Source organism: Schistocerca americana, chromosome 11 (assembly GCF_021461395.2).
Source record: "Schistocerca americana isolate TAMUIC-IGC-003095 chromosome 11, iqSchAmer2.1, whole genome shotgun sequence".
NCBI classification, from domain to species: Eukaryota; Metazoa; Arthropoda; class Insecta; order Orthoptera; family Acrididae; genus Schistocerca; species Schistocerca americana.
Genome location: NC_060129.1, coordinates 156,016,499 through 156,034,892, shown reverse-complemented (window position 1 = coordinate 156,034,892; position 18,394 = coordinate 156,016,499). Strand labels below are relative to the sequence as shown.

The window sequence follows — 18,394 nt, the reverse complement described above, 5'->3', positions numbered from 1 at the left end:
GCTCTTATAGTCGAGGGGTATGAAAGGGAATCAGTGGTTGGGAACGGAGTGAGACAGGGTTGTAGCCTCTCCTCGATGTTATTCAATCTGTATATTGAGCAAGCAGTAAAGGAAACAAAAGGAAAATTCGGAGTAGGTATTAAAATCCATGGATAATAAACAAAATCTTTGAGGTTCGCCGATGACATAGTAAATCTGTCAGAGACAGCAAAGGCCTTGGAAGAGCAGTTGAATGGAATGGACAGTGTCTTGAAAGGAGGATATAAGATGAACATCAACAAAAGCAAAACGAGGATAATGGAATGTAGCCGAATAAGTCGGGTGATGCCGAGGGAATTAGATTAGGAAATGAGACAAAGTAGTAAAGGAGTTTTGCGATTTGGGGAGAAAAATAACTGATGAATGTCGAAGTAGAGAGGAAAGCGTTTCTGAAGAAAAGAAATTTGTTAACATCGAGTATAGATTTAAATGCCAGGAAGTCGTTTCTGAAAGTATTTGTATGGAGTGTAGCCATGTATGGAAGTCAAACGTGGACGATACATAGTTTAGTCAAGAATAGAAGCTTTCGAAATGTGGTGCTACAGAAGAATGCTGAAGATTAGATGGGTAGATCACATAACTAATGAGGAGGTATTTAATAGATTTGGGGAGAAGAGGAGTTTGTGGTACAACTTGACCAGAAGAAGGGATCGGTTGGTAGGACATGTTCTGAGGCATCGAGGTATCACAAATTTAGTATTGGTGGGCAGCATGGAGAGTAAAAATCGTAGAGGGAGACCAAGAGGTGAATACACTGAGCAGATTCAGAAGTATGTAGGCTGCAGTAGGTAGTGGGAGATGAAGCTTGCACAGGATAGGGTAGCATGAAGAGCTGCATCAAACCAGTCACAGGACTGAAGACCACAACAACAACAAACTGAAATGAACGCAAGTGCTGCGTTTCATCGCCACAACCATGTCGGGATGACGTCACGGGTTCTGATTCGCGAGTGGATTACAGGACACGCAATGCCGACACACAAAATAGCGCCCGACGACTGGTTGCTTTATAAATGAGTTAACGCGTGAGATATCCTACGTTACGGATGTATGAGAGGAGTTTGGGAACGGTTTGAAATTATTCTTAACGTGTGTTCGATGTGGACAAGTGCTCTCATTCTGAAACACAGTTGGATTACAGTGTGGCTAGTTGACACTCCTTTTTAAACAAAAGGAAGTCTCTCACGCGACTAAATGTTCGACATGCCGATCTCCCAGTGCGCGCGCATGTTTATGTGCGTGTGTGTATGTGTATGTGTGTGGGGCGGGGTGACATTAGAGGAAATTATCTCAAGTGTTTGAAATGTTGTCTGAAGTTGGTTCCGGGTCGCTAACTGCCATCATTCTGAAGTACTGGGTGAATGACGACCATGTATTTCAGAACTGTGAGTTACGTCATATCGAGACACGCCAAGTTTCCAGCTGTGATACATCCCATTTTCTTAGCAATCATGGAGACCACAAGAAGAACTGCACCACAAGATGATTATTTCTACACCAAGCCAGGTATTTCCATCGCAGCTCTTCAACATATATCAGAACAACCATCAGATTTCATAAAACCATACTCAACATTAAGTTCAATAAACTATGTTTGGCTTATAAAATTGTACCTAACTATATAACAATAACTGTAAACAACATGTCACCAGCAGCACAGCAGACAAAACGTAAAGCAGAAATCATGTGAATAAAGCAAGAAATACGGTCTCTGTATTCCAAAAACTGACTCTGAATATTGAATTATACAGATTGCATATAGAACTAGCTAATCACATAATGAACTAATGTACAGGGTTAGAGCATACACAGATACCATAATAGGCAGGAAACAGACAATCCAACAAAAGAAACTCACAAGAATGTTACATCACACAAACACCCACCAATACCACCACCAATACAACAAACACACCTTTCACAAAACAGTGATTAATCTAATGGACATAACATTATCTGAACAAGAAAGCAGCCTACTTGAAAAGAGTCCCAAACATAACACAGGACAGTAGAAAATATCATAACAGCAACTGAAAACATCATAAAGCAACAAGAAAGGCTAAACACACCTGTATTCAATGCAAACCTAACAAGAGAACTAATTGCTGAAGAAATAAGAAACATAATCAAAGAGAACGAAACCACCATAAAAGAAAACACTAGGACTCCTGAAGAAAAAACCTACAGAATGCTACAGAATAAATTAACACAAGAAAATGCCATCATCACAAAATCTGACAAAGGTAATTCAATAATAGTCATAAACAAACAGGAATACATTCACAAAATATTAGAACTCATCCAAAGCAACAACATCACAGAATTAACCAGTGACCCAACAAACCGATACCAAAGTGAGTTACAGAAAACCCTGAGAAACAGAAACAATTTTCACAGAAACACAGATTAAAAAATGATACAGTAAAATCCCAAGGCCCCCACCCTAAAATCATTGCCTTAAGTTCACAAACCCAGAATACCCATATGTTTGAATAAACTTCACCAAAACCACAAAATACCACTTCACCAAACACACTCTGCTACAGACAATATACAAATACACTGACAACAGAAGTCTTAGACAAAGTAAGAAATGAAAACATACCAAACACAGCAACATTGGTTTCATTTGATATAATTTCAATGTACACACACACCCCCCAACAGAAGAAACCATCAACATAATAGAAAGAAACCTCCAACTGCAAGGAAACATACCCACAACAAACATACAAGAAATATTATCCCTACTCAGGCTCATCACAGAACGAAACTACTTCACATTCAACGACAGATTTTACTCTCAACAAGATGGACTACCCATGGGATCCCCAATCAGTGGCCTCCTACCTGACATTTTCCTCAGTCAGATGGAAAAACAAATCTTTGACAAAATAGTAATACCAAAACAGTACAAAATAATACACTCCTGGAAATTGAAATAAGAACACCGTGAATTCATTGTCCCAGGAAGGGGAAACTTTATTGACACATGCCTGGGGTCAGATACATCACATGATCACACTGACAGACCCACAGGCACATAGACACAGGCAACAGAGCATGCACAATGTCGGCACTAGTACAGTGTATATCCACCTTTCGCAGCAATGCAGGCTACTATTCTCCCATGGAGACGATCGTAGAGATGCTGGATGTAGTCCTGTGGAACGGCTTGCCATGCCATTTCCACCTGGCTCCTCAGTTGGACCAGCGTTCGTGCTGGACGTGCAGACCGCGTGAGACGACGCTTAATCCAGTCCCAAACATGCTCAATGGGGGACAGATCCGGAGATCTCGCTGGCCAGGGTAGTTGACTTACACCTTCTAGAGCACGTTGGGTGGCACGGGATACATGCGGACGTGCATTGTCCTGTTGGAACAGCAAGTTCCCTTGCCGGTCTAGGAATGGTAGAACGATGGGTTCGATGACGGTTTGGATGTACCGTGCACTATTCAGTGTCCCCTCGACGATCACCAGTGGTGTACGGCCAGTGTAGGAGATCGCTCCCCACACCATGATGCCGGGTGTTGGCCCTGTGTGCCTCGGTCGTATGCAGTCCTGATTGTGGCGCTCACCTGCACGGCGCCAAACACGCATACGACCATCATTGGCACCAAGCCAGAAGCGACTCTCATCGCTGAAGACGACACGTCTCCATTCGTCCCTCCATTCACGCCTGTCGCGACACCACTGGAGGCGGGCTGCACGATGTTGGGGCGTGAGCGGAAGACGGCCTAACGGTGTGCGGGACCGTAGCCCAGCTTCATGGAGACGGTTGCGAATGGTCCTCGCCGATACCCCAGGGGCAACAGTGTCCCTAATTTGCTGGGAAGTGGCGGTGCGGTCCCCTACGGCACTGCGTAGGATCCTACGGTCTTGGCGTGCATCCGTGCGTCGCTGCGGTCCGGTCCCAGGTCGACGGGCACGTGCACGTTCCGCCGACCACTGGCGACAACATCGATGTACTGTGGAGACCTCACGCCCCACGTGTTGAGCAATTCGGCGGTACGTCCACCCGGCCTCCCGCATGCCCACTATACGCCCTCGCTCAAAGTCCGTCAACTGCACATACGGTTCACGTCCACGCTGTCGCGGCATGCTACCAGTGTTAAAGACTGCGATGGAGCTCCGTATGCCACGGCAAACTGGCTGACACTGACGGCGGCGGTGCACAAATGCTGCGCAGCTAGCGCCATTCGACGGTCAACACCGCGGTTCCTGGTGTGTCCGCTGTGCCGTGCGTGTGATCATTGCTTGTACAGCCCTCTCGCAGTGTCCGGATCAAGTATGGTGGGTCTGACACACCGGTGTCAATGTGTTCTTTTTTCCATTTCCAGGAGTGTATATTGGTACAGATACATAGATGACATAATTTGCTTAATAGATGAACCACTGTCTCGCATAAAAGAACTTCATGATAAACTCCATCCACCCACAAATACAATTCACCATAGAAACACAAACAGATGAAAAACTTCATTTCTTAGATCTCACTATACACAAGAGAAACAACAAACATGAATTCACAATCTAAAGAAAACCCACACCCACCAGCACCATTATTCATAACCAATCCAATCACCCCATATCTCACGAACAAGCCAGCTTCAGATATTTACTTCACAGGCTGAACAAAATACCCACAAACAAGCATGACTACACACAAGAACTGAACACGATAAAGCAAATTGCAAAGGAGAATGGATATGACGCAAAGAGAGACTAAATAAACCAGAAAATACAGAAGCAAACAGCACATAACCATCAAACACACACATCACACAACAAATCAGCAGGCAGTAAGCAACAAATGGCACATAATGACTTGCAACAACAAGATCACACACAGGGTGGGTAATATACTAAAGAAACAAGGACTCAACATAGCATACAGAACCAACAACACAATACAGAGCAGACTCTGAAGAAATACCACCAACACTGACAAATACAGCCAGTCCGACATCTACCAACTTACTTGCAACTGCTGTCAATCTGTATATGTGGGCCAAACATGCAGGACCTTCAGAACCAGATGTAATGAACACCTCAGAGCACTGAAAAGCAATAGCACACACTCAACATTTGCAGACCACCTGGTAGCACACAACCACCACCCAACAACTGACCTTCACATCCTAAAAACTAGCAGCAGCCTACACCAAAAATTAGCTACAGAGGAAAACTACCACATCCAAAAATCAAGAGCCCAAGGAAGCAAAGTACTCAATGAATACACATCACTGTGCAACAAAACCCTCTTCGCTACAATAGAAGAACTATACAAGTAACACACACACACACACACACACACACACACACACACACACACACACACACAAAATCCTCTCTCTCTCTCTATCTCTCTCTCTCTCTCTCTCTCTCTCTCTATCTATCTCTCTCTGCCCCAGTACTCATCTCTCTCTCTCTCACACACACACACACACACACACACACACACACACAAACACACACACCACTAACGCCAAATGTAATTGAAGCTCGCGCGCCTCACCCAGCAGAACACGCTACGAAACAAATGAACGCCACAGAGCCACAACAACACGTAATGGCAGCGAAAACTCCGCCCCTGTTTTGACAAACTGCATTGCCACGCGAACAAAGGCACAGAAGTAAGCCTATTTACTTCTCCAACAATACAGGGAAACGTACCACAACTTCAAAACTGTAAGTTACGGAAAGAAAACGCGACACAATCTTATTTCCGTTCGTAAATGCATAACAAACAAAAAATCGTAAGACAACACACAAATGTAATACTTACTAATATAAATCCACCCGATGACGGAGGTTTAAACCTTCGAAACGCGTCGTGGAAATAAATAAAACGGTGACTGGTAACAGTGAACTTGTTGTTTCATTTAATGTCAGTAACAGTCACGGTAATGCCTAACCTAAAAATGTTCGCATTTAAAATGAATTACGTTTTGCTGTTTGCAGATGACAAGTTGTATATTGTGTAGCAAAACAGCTACCAAAATAAGTGGACAATAATATCATGTAACGCATGTTACTCATGATTACACCCACTTTTCGCCAATTAAGTTATAAATGCAACTTTTACATAATGTTGTAAACGACACAAATGTTAATATGTTAAGAACAAATTTACAGTTCAAAATGGTTCAAATGGCTCTGAGCACTATGGGACTTAACTTCTGTGGTCATCAGTCCCCTAGAACTTAGAACTACTTAAACCTAACTAACCTAAGAACATCACACACATCCATGCCCGAGGCAGGATTCGAACCTGCGACCGTAGCAGTCCCGCGGTTCCGGACTGCGCGCCTAGAACCACTACAAATTTACAGTTAAAAACAGACATAGAACCCACTGACTAAAGCACAAAAGTGCTGAAACATGTATGTGTGAAATAAAGAAAAAAGGTGTCTTGCATAAGGCCGAGCTTCTCATCCCATTTTCTTAGCAAGCACGGAGACAACAAGAAGGGCTGCACCACAAGACGATTATGTGATACTTTCCTTACTGCGTGTCAGATTATACCTCTTAATCAGTACATTACAACATTTTAGATGTTTAAAGCCGGCCGAAGTAACCGAAATACGGAAGCTGTAATTAACGAGTTCCCGTTATCAGCTTTCGTAACTAGGGCGCCATTATTCTCCAGTTTACGATTAAAACTTTTCACGGTTCTATAACGTAATGCTTTGATTGAGCGACAGACAATTCATTTCCTAAGATTTCACAGAATTCTTAGCCTAACCGCGTTTGAACATTCTTTGGCGTTTTGGTACACTCCAAACCTAATTTAAGGCCTGCTATGAAATTGTCTACCACGTGTGGTTCTTTAATCGCAGGTGCGATATTGAATTTCAGCCCTTTGGACAGTAACTGGGTCTTAGCTGTTGGAAATATAAGTTTTACTAATAACACGTTCACAGAACGTGGGTTTAAAACTTTATTATTCGAACATCCTTGTTGGTTACCTCTGATAACACCCTTACACAAATTTGACGCTTTTTCGCATGACTTGCAGCGTGTTTCTTCTTTCTGTTTGGCAATGACATCAGTGGCCTGTGCCCAAAAATCATCCATTTGATAATTGGAAGACTTCGAATAGTGCATCAATATTTCACGATACAACGAATAAGCTTTCTCGTTTAATTAATCTTTCTTTGTATGCAATTCCACAACCACAATTCTGTTATTGAGGATCTGAGCTATGAATTTCTTTTTGAAAGTAGGCGATTTGCAATATAATTTTCCTACATAATTGCGAGTACTAGCATGGCCATTTCATTTATTAACAAGTGTAAACAGAATAACGTGACCCTAAAGTTTGTCAGCGGATATTCGATGCCGCAAAACACAATCGTTCTTTCCGGTGAACGGACAGCACGGCTCTTATCAGAGACCCATCTGAGAAGAAATTCGCATGTTCTAGGTCAAAATGCGAGTAGATTTTTGTTTTGTAGAACATCTTCACATCCCCCCCCTGGGCGCCCCCCCCCCCCCCCCACACAGAGACAAAACGCGACGTTGTTAAGGCGGTAATGAACGGAAGAATTTCGAAACACTGACTACTTCTAGCAGGAAAGAGAGGTGGTGAGCCCCACACAGCGTATCCCAGACCCAGTCGTGTTCACGGTCGGTGCAGCAGTGTCCGCAGTCCGTGGTTAGCGTCCCAGGTTCGATTCCCGACAGAGCCGCTAATTTCCTTCTCTCGGGGTCTGGGTGTTTGCGCCGCCCCCGTAACTTCAGCTCATCTCACCGCCGAGCAGATGGGCCAAGTCGAGTGAAACGGGACGGCTTTCTCCTACCGGCCGAGCAACCCCGGGAGCAAATCTCCCGGCCAACACCGCCACCTCATTCTGTTTCCATGGCTCCGCAGCTCAGTCGGTACAAACTAAACTCTTGTAGGACCACTCGTGTGTGTGTGTGTGTGTGTGTGTGTGTGTGTGTGTACGCGCCAGTCCACAGACAACTTTTACTATATCTAAACAGGAACGAAAAATTTATACAATTACTGTTGTCAAATTATGCCAACATGTACACTTCTGTATGATTTATACAAGCTGAAGGAAACGTTCTTCTGCCTGAAAAATTCCTGTGGCGTACACATTTTACGCCCCAGTGTTTTCCGTATCAGCGTGAAACATCTTTCAAACGATATGAACCACACAAAATGCACCGCCATGAATGTACCTGTATACCCTCATGTGCATAACCGTAATACGTTATAGTGCTCTTTTCCAACACACTTCTCATGTATGAATGAAATCTAAACATAAGCACCACAAAATTAATGTCTTGATGGGGCATGCAGTAAAACTAAGTAACCACCTAGAGATTCAAACCTCACACGACTTTGCGGAATATGGAGGAAGGTACTTTGTTCACCGAAGCCGTTCTTCGCTGCGCCGTGACGTCAGTCTCGCTGCTGCCCCCCCCCCCCCCGCCCTTCCTGCCACCGTGTTTCTCACTGCAGCCGGTTTCCACCAGCCTCGCCGCGTGACGTCACCCGCTGACCCTGGACTGGCGACCCGCAGTTGTCTGCACTGCGCGGACGCCCGCTTCCCGCCCACAAACCGCTGTTCCGCAGCGCCAGCGCGTCTCCTCGAAGCTTCCAGGCTTGCAGCGAAATGACGACGACGACGACGAGAAAAATCGAGAAACTGCTGCCAATAAAGACGCCTTACCGAGGATCACCCTACCCACGCGCCATTCGTGGGCAAAAGAGGAACCTAAATTTTTCCTGTCTGTTCCCTTGTGCTGCGCCGAGTACGCTGGCCGGAACTTATTTTATGGCGGCTGTTTTTTGCAGTAACCCTTATATATTTGCGCTGGTCACTTTCAACAGTTCCCAGTAAGTGGCTGTTGTCTGCGCTCTGATTCGTTGATGCAGAGGAGACTGACCGGTCGCCGTATTCGGTTTTATACTACCGGAGCACTGGTGCCACATTTAGTGGCTTTGTACTGAAGAAAGAGCAAGGAAAAAAATCCCTCGGAATCCCTTAGTTAAATATACGAATTCTTACAATCTAACCGCGCAAAATATCGCTATATGACGTCATCCCCGCAAGCTGCAATTACTTTAGGTTCAAATACCAAGTTTAATTTCTGACGCTTCAAACTAAGCACAGTAAGAAACTAACTACAGTAAGGTCCGCACTGTGGATCACCACACAAAAACTGCCAAGAGTGGACGCCATCGTTTTCTTTAGTCCTGTCTGAAATATTTCGGTCGAGAAAAGTCACGTTAATAAATCTTTGCGTGAGTTTATAAAAAACTGCACCGTTCATCATGTAATGAATATATTTTTAAAGCACCTACATGAAAGAGGCTACAAAGATGGTAGTAATTCTCTTTTAGCCAATTTAGAGACTAACCGTCCATAGATATATTTTTCATGTTTTACGTCCATCTAGGTGGTAACGATTATTCGCATATTTTTAAGTAAATAAGTAAAAAAGAGGAAATAGTTTGTACACGCGGTAAGTATAAAGAAATACGCAATACTAATTTCTGTAAGAGAAAAAGAAAGAGAAACAGCTGTTTGAAACTCAGATAAGGAGACAAAAATCCCTGACTTGCCGGTCGTCTTGTTTCCTTGGAGTTGGCAAAATTTACACGACAAAAGAAAGAAGGCATGGAACGTCGGGGACATATTTTGATGAACAGTAAGGAGAACGATATTTGCTATCAGCAGATCTGCCCAAGTATTAAGCATTTTAATCGTCAGTAAACGAGAGACGGAATTATTCGTGAGTGGTAACGAAAATTCATTGTATCAGCTGTGCAACTCAGAGACAAGCAAAGGTGCTGCAGTGCTTTATAGAGGGCGTTACTTCACCTACTGTGGCATTTCGTAACTTGTAATCGCAGTTTTACGTACGGAAAGGAACGACGCTTCAGTGACACTAAGTGAACTAAGGGTAGGTAGGGCGTGAATTACAAGTTAATGAACAGCAACACTGACAGCTCACCATACACTAGGTATTTACGCGTTAGAAAGCACTTGTGTATAAATTTCTCAGCATTATTTTGAAAGAAGAATAAAGCCACTGATGCAGTGGTTTCCGTACTTGGCTCTCCACATAACGAACTTCTACATCCAATTTTAGAATTCAAACACTTACACTCGACGTATTAACGATACCTGCGTCTTCGTATACGTCAGTTACACGCGGAACTGCATCGGTTACATGTACGTACATAATTAACTTGTGTACCACAGAGGAGTAATATGGGTTCAGTAGAAGTAGGCATATACTCATCACTTACGTACATTATCTTTCATTGCTTACGGAACGATTCCCGACACTAAGGTACACAGTGTATGTACTGGGATTAAAGTCAGCACGTGAAGTGTAACCAAGCGCGTTCAGAAAGTACCAGATTCTGTGAATTAAATATTAGGCGCTGCAGTGATTCATTGTTAGGGCACAGAAGTACTTTGATGGTTAACATTTCGCGGGTGTTCCTGGAGGCACATTACGTGTACAGATATTACGTACGTTATTGAAATAATTCGTAAATGCAATGTTGTCAACCAGACTAAGAATTTAAAGACATCTTGGCCTTGTGTAAAATGAGCAAGGGGATCGAGACCATGAGTTGGGCTGCTCAGCACCGTACTGGTGTAGAAACTAAAGACGACGGGTAAAAGGCGAGACAGAAGGCTACCATCAACGATTCACTCGTTTCCAGAATTCCACAATTCGCATTTTTCCGAAGTATTAGATGTACGAATATGATTGCATGCCATTACGAATTCAGCGCCTTGCCAAAATGCCGACAAGGCAAGGGAAGACTTTTCGTGTGTTGTAACATGCGAGGTATTTGACCAAATGTGGCAGGTGCAAAAAACCGTGTAAGGGGTGGGGAGGGGGGGGGGGGCTGAACGAGATTTATGTACGCAGTGAACACAAGTCAACAGCACGTAAATGCCACGAACTCTGAACACCGCAGCAAAGTGTGTGGAAGACAGTGCGTCGGCGGTTACACTCCAAACCGTACCGTCTGGATCCCTTACAACAATTAAAAGCGGACAGTTACGGCCGGCGCCTCCACATTTGCGCCACATTGCAGGGATCAATTGAGGATGGACATTTCGCCCCCACGCTGACATTCAGCGACAAAGCAACTAACACTTTACTGAAAAAGTTTATCTCCGCAATGTGAGAGTGTGCCGTACTGAAAAACCTCACGTAATTTCGGCGCATGAAGGAGATTCGCCGAGGGTTAATGTATCCTGTGCTGTGTGACAGGCGAAGCTGAATGGGCCGTTTTAATACTGTGAGACAACTGTTCCGGGTACATCTTACCTCGATATGTTGTGGTTGTTTGGACTACTCATTCCTTCAGGGAGCATCGATGTTTGTTGCTACCTAAACGACGAAATTTCGCATCGCTGGATTGGCCGTAGGCGGTTAACGCAAGTACTGATCAGCTTGCAAAAGCACTTAACAATGGATGCTTGAAAATCTGAAACTGGTCACGGGTTTGTGTAATTAAACTGTGTGTGTGTGTGTGTGTGTGTCGTAATTGCGGTTGTCTCCTATATTTAAGTCAATGTTTATAATTGTACTACAGCCCTGTTTCTGTTAATGTTTATTTTCGAAAATCTAGCGATTAAAATAGGGTTTCATTGCACTGTGGCTGACTCAAATGAACTTGAAATATTAGCAGAAGACCACTCGATCACTGATTACACAAAATAGAGGCCATACTGGATGTTACCGAGAACTCGCGCCACAGGTATGTATGCACGATGATCTTCAGAGCCATTTTGTATCTTTTTAGACCACTCGGCCAATGGGCTTGCGAAAATTTGAAAGGGCGCGAAACACAGCAACGTAACCGTGAGACGCAGTACAGAAAACAGACAAAAAAAACGGTGGACGGGAGAGCGCGGTCTGTACTCGTCCGGAGAGTGGGGGGTGCCGCGGGGCGCCGTGCTGGCCGGCCGGCTGCACAGGTGTGGACCTGCCTCCACACCAGGGACAAGCGGGCCCAGCACTGAACCTGCCGATTCCAACTGTGCATCACCAAAACGGACATACAACACTCTTCGAAATCCAACATGCGTGAAATACGTGCCACACAAAAATTGTTACTGTAGCATTCCGTTTCTTTGGCTCCGCTGAGTGACAACCATACTGTAACCTGACAACCTGTACCAGAACTCTGGCCAAGCAACGGATCACTTCTCCACAACACTCTTTACAGAAAATAATATAGCAGCCACGCGTTCTGTTGTATCCGTGAGTGTGTGTGACGTCACGCAGCACACCATTACGCCACGGGTCAATGTCGACGGCCGCTATCAGCAGCTGCGAGCTGCTCCAGTTTAGGCAGCCGCCTGTACTAAAAATACGGGTACTGGCAGAGCCTTGATGCTTTGAGGAAAGTGAAACACACGACGGAAGTCTGAGAAAACTGCAGATTTTTTTCACTGATTAACTACTAAATGGTTTATGACCACATGGGCCACCAAGGTGACAGCGAAATTTTCACGAACTTTTTTTTTTCTCCGTCTGAGACATTCAAGTACCGGGTGCTCGTAAGTAAAATGCAGCTACTGACCGAAGTCCACTGTGGTCTGTGAGTATGGTAAGGCAGCGAAACACTGTAGACATGCTAATGCGTTAACGCGAAACCAGTTGGCGCCGGAGGAAATCAATTCCAATACCAGGTGCGAATCTGTCACTGTGCAACACCTCGCGGAAGTCTCCGATGCTCATACTGAACAAGTTCTGCAAGTTGCGGTTAATAATATCGACATTCTGCCTTTCTCACTTCTTTGTCCCTTCCTGTGCACGTTCCGTTCCCAATGCATTACATATGGGAACATTTCTTTCCAGTGTAAATCGGTTCCGCAAGGGCGCATTAGCATACCAAGTTTCGCTGCCATACAGCAGTCACAGCCCACGATGGACCTCAGAGTGGCTCAACTTGAGACTACAAGCAGCCAGTTGTAGGGCACGGCTACCCTCAGCCACGTGTCAGGGCGACACCTCGCCGCCGTCTCCACGCTGAGTCACGTTTACTGCCGGCCGAAGTATCATGTGAGACACCACAATGTGAAATTTTATGCGGCTATCACATTTTACTGGTGGACAGAACACCCAATGAATTGAAAGCACCCGGAAACACTGTACACATTCCCAAGTCACGAGTGACCTTACTCCCTTATTATTGGATATCTATGTGTGACCTAAAGAGCTGATTCCACACAATCGCGATTAAATGGAGACCTTTTTAGGAAACTGTTTTGGCTGCCGCTGCTGTTCATCCGTGAACGCCACAGTTTTATACAATTCAGCAAATCTTATCTCGCTACACACGATACGCTTTGAACAGGTCTTTAATACGGCGTGCATCAATTGCGTTGTATATTTTGTGATAGGCGAGTATAAATACGAAAACCACCACACATAGTTCCATGTCACGAAAGTGAAGGGCATTTAGAGCACCGATTCCGGGTTGCTTTTTATACATAAAATTCGCGCAACTTTTATCAAATAATCGTGTCCCTCACGTGTGACGACAGTCACTTTTCCGTGACGTCACGCTTTCTTTGCTGGCAGTGGATGAGGGGAGCACACTGAACAGTCGTGTTGATGTACCTGTTTCCGGAGATAAAATTGTCAATTTTATGGTTTTGGTATTCAAATTTGCGTTTTACGACGATGTGCAGTCTAACTGACACATGGCATTTCTGAACTCTTCAAGACGGGTCGTCTTCAGTATTTTGTCACGCCGAAGTGTCTGTAAATGCGACGTCAGTGGCCACCAACGATTACGAAACTGACTTACCATGAATAACGGGTAAGGCTTCTGTAACAGTATCTCGCTAAACGAAATAATGTTTACTGTAGGTTTCTGTCAAACATAATTAGAAAATGCCCCCACAAATGTTATAATTTTGACGTGATTCAGCCCTCTGACGGAAACTAACAACAAATCTATCTCTATTCTCGCAACTGTTGCACTGGAAATGGCACAAATTAAATCTAGGTTCTGCCGACATTAGTGCCTGCACATAGAAATCTACACTGCACTTCAATAGTGTAATTTGAACGTGAAATGAAGAAGCTGGTAAATGACGGCGTCAGAATCACCGACATTCATCCTTCCCTCACATAATACACGACTGAAGCGCAGGCCGCACAGAACACGGCGCGTCTCACAGATCGCTGACGCGTTCCTTTGTCGACACACTGGGCTCTCTCATCAGACAAATAGTAACACGAGAACAGCCCAACAAAGCGATGCAGCGTTGTAGAGTGCTAAAAAAAATTTCATCAGCAAATCACAAACGAGGAGACGTGACAGAGCGATAAAAAATACGAAATGTTTATTTCGTGAAGCACAAACATTACGATAAATTCTCAAGAATTCGCCAACTACTACGCAAATGGTCGCCTCTGTGTAATGAGGGTGTTGGGGAAAGCTACAGATTGCTCGTTGAGCATAACCTTAATTCCAGAAAATTGTGAAAATACTGAAATGAACGCGAGTGCTGCGTCTCATCGCCACAAGCGTGTCGGCGTCACGCCACGAGTTGTGATTCGCGAACGGATTTCAGGATCCGCAACGCCCACGCACGAAACAGCTTCCGACGTCTGATTACTTTGCGGACGAGTTTACGTGTGTAACATCTGACGTTAAGCATGTAAACGAGATAAAAGTTTACAAACGGTTTGAAATTGTTCTTAATGTGTGTTCGAAAGCAAGTGCTCATTCTGAAATACTGGATAAACACGGTCTGCTTAATTTGCGCTGCTTTTTAAAGAAAAGCCCGTTTATCGAGCGTCTAAATTTTTGACACGTCATGTCTACTGATGTGTGGGCCGTACGACGATGTAATTTTTGCAGATACGCTACGGGGTGTGGGGATACTGTCTGTAAACTGCGTCGCGAATAGGTAGGTACTGATAAATTACAACGATACGTCAGATGCCTAAGTTGACTCCATGAACAGCGACAACGTGGCCGGAGTAGGGGGGTAGCGGAAAAATCTCTCCAGTGCTCTTAGTCTCGCGTGCAGTTTCTTGGAAGTCGGTAACTGCCCTTATTCTGAAATACTGGCTGAATAACGTCCGCGTATTTCGGCGCCCTTAGTCACGTTACCTCGCGACGCGCCATTTTTCCAACTGCGGTACTCCTCTTACTGCGTGACGACTGCAATTTAAGATTATACCTCTGAATGAGTACATCTTGACAACATTTCAGATGTCTGAATTTGGTCGCATTACGCGAAACATTAAAAAATTTCTGCCACGCCTGCAAGCCGCTACACGCCTTGTCGCACTAAAACACGCTTACTACAAAGTTCTGCATTTCATGGTTTTCGTAGACTTGCGTCCTACGAACATAATCAAGAACGCGAGGTTTTCATTTTAAATGCCTGTTGTACGTGAATTCCGTGAAAATCTACACTGGCACATCGAAACACTAGCCGACTGAATGTGGCGTTATTTTCCATTCGTTCCACGTTATTCTCGCTCAAGTTTTCACAGACTGGAGCAAGGCCACACGTAACGACCAATAAATCACTGAACACTCAAGACGGTAATTTAACACACTGTTAGCCACCCCCTTTGTTCGTAGCGGTCGTAATTTTTCAAAGTAAGACAAAGTATAAGACAAGAGCAGTAAGTGAGTTACGCGACAAAAACCACACAAAAGCGTGCAGAACATCCGCCGCTCCCATAAATTCCTGCCTCACCTTTCTGAGGTATTCCCGTGCAGACACAAGATACACAAGCTCTGTCTGGGTAGGCAGGACAACGTCGCACGCCGCTTCCCTCCAGGCTGCTGCGTCTCAACTGGACCGCACAGACAGCCGGCTGCCCCCCCCCCCCCCCCCACCACCCAGCGCTGACGTCACGGGGCGGCGTTGCCAGCTCGCGCGGCAGGCGAGGGAACGGCTGCAGCAGGGCGTCTACGTCTGTGTCGGCACTGCCGGACCGCCTGCGTCCCACCCACGCCACAGTCTTATCTCGAACCGCGCTATACAGCTGCCAACACACACCCCCTTCGCCTGGCACCCCAAAGACCGGATTTCGTAAACCGATTCCCCAGTACCGCTTTTGGTGAACGCGAAGATGAAACAAAGACGCTGCATTTTGGTCACGGGATGAGGAGAGGTGTGAACACAACATCTTCCGTCATCGTGCTGAGTGCCAGTGACTTACGCGCGAGCTTCGCGATTCGTATCGATCATTTGCTACTCCAGAAACGACAGACGAGTGTGACAAGTTTTCGTTAAAGAACGTTACAGGGATATCAATGCTGAGGTCATCGGTGCCTGGGCTCACGTACTACTGTAACTTAAAATAAGTTACACTGAGCACGACACACATTTACCCCTCATCGTGTGGACCAACTGAAATCATTCTGTGATTTCGTTGATACTGGATACGGCAAAGTTCTAGGTAGTATTAAAACTAGATGGTTGTCATTGTTGCCAGGAGTTACGAAAGTTATTGATATGTATGAACCTTTGAAATCTTGTTTTCTATCTCAGAATACGTGTCCCACGTTGCTGAAACAAATTTTCGAGAACCCACAGTCACTTCTTTGGCTTCATTTCACACAATGCCCATTGAAAATGTTTTTTTTAAATTCAATCCAAAAGTTGGAAATAACCACGGTTTCAGCTTGCTTCAAGAAATAATACCATTTTAATTAACTTGGAAAAGAAGATACTTTCACTCAGTCAAAATACGAGCCTTTTACCAATTCTAAGACACTTTTGTGACTTGTTTGGAAAAGTAGAGTTCTCCACCTCAACCTCTGAAATCATCTCATTGGATAACACCAAAAAAAATACTGTTTCTTGGGCTGAACTTTTAAATTTTCTGATAATTCTTAAGGCCGTAGACATGTGCAATATTTCAGACGAGAAGGATGCGTGAACAACTTTGTATCCCAGAAACTTGAGGAATTGGAAAAAGCTAATTTGGAAACAGTTAAGAGACTGTGTGATACATTCCACACACTTAAAAGTACAGGTACTTCATGTAAAAATATAGACACGCTTGTGAGTTTTGCTCCTGCTGTACTATACACAAATATTGTTGTGGAAAGAATATTTTCAATTATAAGTTCCCTTTGGAGGGTGGAATGTGTAGTGCTAGAACCACTTCATTCCCCACACGTGTTAGTGTGTCTCATATTAGAGGCCAAAAACGAACATAAAATTCTTTGTCAAGTACAGAGTAGAGGTGCTCTTATTCGGTAACTGTACTGTCTAATTATTGGATTTATAGTGAATTCTTGCAATGGGCCTTTGTCCTCAGAAGTTGACTGTCTAAAGTATTTTGCTCTCTGTCCCAGTGTACTTAAAAGCAGAATAAGCAAGCATTCTTCAGAACTATATAATGTATGGAGATGGTCAGTGTCTGCATCAAGTAAATCCTACCCCATATTTGGCAGATTGAGTTCCACATTTGGAGGCTGCATTCGAGAGACACGTACCCTATGTCGAAGTTGAAGCACCATTTAATATTTTCGTGTGTTTTAATTCAGACGTAAACGTCGAGTGGCTCTTTACATACCACCTCACAGCACCACTCTGCTTCCTAGTCAAGATCCCTAAAATCATTCAGTTCTTAGCCTCCCTTAATAGCGATCAATAAAATTGTAATAGCCGGCCGAAGTGGCCGTGCGGTTAAAGGCGCTGCAGTCGAACCGCAAGACCGCTCCGGTCGCAGGTTCGAATCCTGCCTCGGGCATCGATGTTTCTGATGTCCTTAGGTTAGTTAGGTTTAACTAGTTCTAAGTTCTAGGGGACTAATGACCTCAGCAGTTGAGTCCCATAGTGCTGAGAGCCATTTGAACCAACAAAATTGTAATATGTTGTCTTGTGTATCCAGTACGAGGATATTTCATTCCTTAGCTCATACAACAGTCTGACAGGTGGTGGTTTTCTCGGCTATTTTTCCAGTACTTGAACGAATTTCAGCCACAATCTAAGTTTGTGTGTCTGGTGCGTGCTCAATGAAACGAAAATAACCTCTGTTTGCCTGGTGGCTGTTGGTATTTGAAGTCAGCAACAGGTTTCATTCGGAACACCGACTTTGCCATTAAGTCTGAATTTTGCGGAGAACAGGTAGCCTTCATAATGGCGAGACCCTTTTGCACAGGATTTCGGTCACCCCAGGGATCTCATGTTGATGCTGTGACATTGTTAGGGTGTACTAACACGTAAATTTTATTTTCTACAGATCTCTCACAATTTCTTCATTGTGGTTGATTTATGAAACAGTGTCGTCTTTGATGTCTGTTTTGAATTTTGTGTGAAGTGTGTTTACGGTAGTTTGGGAGCTTTTCGTTGTAATCCTTTTGAGTGGGGA

General features: G+C 44.4%; 1 protein-coding gene across 1 annotated transcript in view; it reads right to left on the bottom strand.

Annotated features, from left to right (window-relative positions):
- Positions 1–15,851, bottom strand: part of LOC124553662 (protein roadkill-like) — a 52,693-nt gene extending 36,842 nt beyond the window's left edge. Inside the window, exon 1 of the mRNA XM_047127542.1 lies at positions 15,763–15,851. The gene's annotated coding sequence lies outside the window, so the exon portion shown is untranslated. The remainder of the gene's footprint in view (positions 1–15,762) is intronic.
- Positions 15,852–18,394: the final 2,543 nt, after the last annotated feature.